This window comes from Cicer arietinum, chromosome 5 (assembly GCF_000331145.2).
Source record: "Cicer arietinum cultivar CDC Frontier isolate Library 1 chromosome 5, Cicar.CDCFrontier_v2.0, whole genome shotgun sequence".
Taxonomy (NCBI): domain Eukaryota; kingdom Viridiplantae; phylum Streptophyta; class Magnoliopsida; order Fabales; family Fabaceae; genus Cicer; species Cicer arietinum.
The window spans coordinates 6,557,699-6,561,316 of NC_021164.2; the positions used below are offsets into that span (position 1 = coordinate 6,557,699).

Sequence of the window (3,618 nt, forward strand, 5' to 3'; positions counted from 1 at the left end):
GTTAAATAGCACAACCCAAAGTTAAAAAGAAAATCGATTAATATCACTCATAAATGAAATGAAAGATGTTTATTATCATTTAATTACGTCCATAATTATTTATAATAAATGGAAATTAAATGAAAACTCTAGCAGAATTTTTATTAATTAAATGGAATAAAGTGATGTGAATATCAATTATTGGCAAGGCCATAATGACTAGCTAGCATAGCAAAGCAACATCAAGTCCAAAACAGACCGGCAACCGCGCTTAAAACAGGTTGGCATAAAGCAAGCGTGTTTTACAAAGTAGAACAACAAAAGTGAAAACATGGCACAAAGTGAAACATCTGAAGCTGAGCATCCATAGTAGAAAACAAACCCAATTTTAAGCTTTACTAACACAATAAAAAATGATCTCAACCAAAAACAACATCCACACAAGCAAAACAAAATTCCATATTTCAAATAAACCAACTCTAATTTCAAATTTTAGCTTCCAATCTAATAATATAAAGTTCAAAAAGCAGCAAACATGAAGATAATGAGGAGATAGGTGCTTTTCAGATACCGGTGAAGACAAAGACAGTGGTGCGCGGTGGAAGTTGGAACGAAGGTGATGTCTTATGTTTCTTCTTCTTCTCTTTCTTTTTATGCATTTTTTATATCAGTGTTAATCTCAGATCCCACCCCCTCATTTTGAAATTTGATAAGGTGTATTTATAGAGTTTTTTTTATCTGTTTAGTTGCTTTCTTGCTTGCCTTTGTCATTCTCCATCAATTTCCAGTTTGATGTTTAATTTATTTTGCTCATCATCTGCGTTTTTTGTACACATCTGATGCATTCATGGTTTTAGCCTATGTTTGTTTTCATTCTTTTCTTGAGCTTTTTATTTAAAGCTTTAATTTGTCCTTTAATTTTTTTTAAACTCAAAAGTTTGTCTCTTTGCTATCTATAATGTATACAATGATTGATTTATAAAACTTATCTTTTTATTTCTCTAATTAGTTACAACAGATACAAATGTATCAATGAGCATGGCTTGTACATCAATGGCAGCATCAACATAGCAGGGTTTGGCGGTGAGCAAATGCAACAATAGAGAACAAAACATAGGCAAAACTGGAAATAGCTGGCTTCATTTGATTTAGTTTGAATTAATTTTTATTGTAATTTAAAATTGTAATTTAAAATTGTAATTTGATGAGCCTATTTATTGTAATTATTTTATTTCCTTTTTTAATATATATTTTCCTTTTTGATTTATTTTTTAAAAAAATGAACAAAATTGATGTACTACACCATTGTACAAAGAATGAAAGTTGTTGAACTCTAGACCTTAGATAAACTCATGTAATTTACGCGAATTTAACTGGTAGATTAGACCATAAGAATTTACCTAATATTAAAACAATATATATAAATGATACACTATCATTGAAATAATAATAATTCAATATTTCATCTCTATAATAGATAAATATTTATGATAGACCAAACTGAAACAGTAGATACACAACAAAGTCATATCAAGACACAATAGTTTTTTTGAAAACAATATTAAAAACATAAATTTATTTGTCAAAACTAATAGTATTGCAACAGATACATAATTAAATCAAATATTGTTAATAATTATCAAAATTTTATATTTAAGGTAAACTAATATAGATACGTAAACTCGCAAAGCATTAATAAAATCAAGAATTTACTAATTGTAATAAAGTTCTTTTAAACTCATAAGAGTTTTTTAATAATAGAATTTACATGTAAGTTGATTCGTTTTTATGACTTAAAATCGTGAACTCACAAAAATTTAAAAGTTAACTCAAGAGTTTAACAACAACCTTGCAAATAATACTCATTTTATTACTAAAAAAACATAATCTACTACTATCCACAAGAAAAATAAAATATAATTCTAATCTCTACAAATTTAAATAGGGACACAATAGTCTCTTCTTCAAAAAAAGATAAATACGTATCTACTTAATGAGATCAAAATAAGGACAAATTAGTCTTCCTCTTATGTTTTCGTTTAGACCTCCATCGACCACTTCCTTATAATTTTTGAAAGAAAAAAAAAAAACATTAGTTGATACCATTATTATTATTAATCTCTATTTTTTTATTGCACTAATATATCTTATTCACATTGTATCAAAAAATATGTATATTAATCATGAACCAAAACTTTTATTTTAAATAGTTTTCTCTTATTCTCCCCCTTTCTCTTTTGTATATCTCTAGCTCATTGGTGGTTGTTTTTATAATTGTAGTTACTATTAGGTGAGAAGTTAGAAAAAGTTAGAAAAAAACTATAAGGGTATTTTTAGTAGAAAAATGGACTACATCAAATCTCTCAATTCCCTTTATTATTAGTAAAGACCTATTCCTTTTATTATTAGTATAGGGGCAATGTGTGGTCTGACATCTTGTTTGCAACAATAAAAAATAAAAAAAACAACTTCTTTATTATTTTTGCAATGGTATGCTCTTTGATTCTTGGCTTCATCACAATTAACCCATTTTTATGTTTTTTTGTCAAGCTTCTTTAAAGGAAGGGGAGATGAAATTTGAGGATTCAAAATCTAACTCAGACCAAATGGCCGTTTTTATTTAATTTTTTTATAAAATAATAATAGTAATGAGTTATTATATTAGTTTTAGATTTGAATTTGACACCTCCATCTTAATTTTTTTTAAATGTCCGAGTTAGTTCAACAAATTTAAATATTTTTTATATACAGTAGACCATTATTTTTATATCTGAAAGTATAGAATTAATGTTGTGATTTTTGTAGTACACAAACAATTAAAATAGTCATTGAAATATATAAATTACTACTATAAAAATCCTTAAAAAATATAATATATCGTCAAAATTGTATATAATAATTATGACGTCAAATATTAAATTGACGATAATTTAATAATTTAACGACTAATTTAAATTTTTAGGTAATATTTGACGATAATTTAATAATTTAACGATTAATTTAAATTTTTAACTGAACGAGAGAATAATATAAATCCTACACTTTCAACTAAAAAATAGTTTATCCTTTATTTATAAATACCAATTTTTCTATTTTTTATTCTATTTTCAATTTATCTCTTTCACTATCACACCAAACACCACCCATTAATAGTCTAGATCAGTGAAACAGTAAACAACACAATTTTGACTGTGATAGAAGTTAACATAAGAACTTACATGTCTTAGTTTAAATTTCTCGATAATTTAAAGTAGCATTCGTTTTTCATAGAAATCAACTTGGGTCTCCAAGTTTTAATATTCGGGGAAAAAATTGAATATTATTACTCTTTTACAAAATTATTAATTTTAAAAAGTTATCTTTGATTTTAAAGATTAAACTAGATACTAATCCGCGAGTTGCGCGGTAGAATTTAATATATTATTAGGTATAAAATAACAATAATATATTATTTAAAAATAATGTTAATTTTGTTTTACATAATAATATATTCAAGTGTTTATGTATTTAAATGTTAATATATTTTTGAATAATTATATATAAGTTTAGGTTTGCATTAGTACAAAAAAAAAAGTAAAATATTATTGATTAATACAATTCATGCAAAATATATTTAAATATGAAATTGTTTTATTCAAG

At 25.1% G+C, this 3,618-nt stretch overlaps 1 long non-coding RNA gene across 1 annotated transcript; it reads left to right on the forward strand.

Annotated features, from left to right (window-relative positions):
* Positions 1 to 243: 243 nt before the first annotated feature.
* On the forward strand, positions 244 to 1,202 carry LOC140920595 (uncharacterized). The gene is made up of 2 exons (XR_012163316.1): positions 244 to 595; positions 989 to 1,202. It is a non-coding gene; the product is annotated as an uncharacterized lncRNA (long non-coding RNA).
* Positions 1,203 to 3,618: the final 2,416 nt, after the last annotated feature.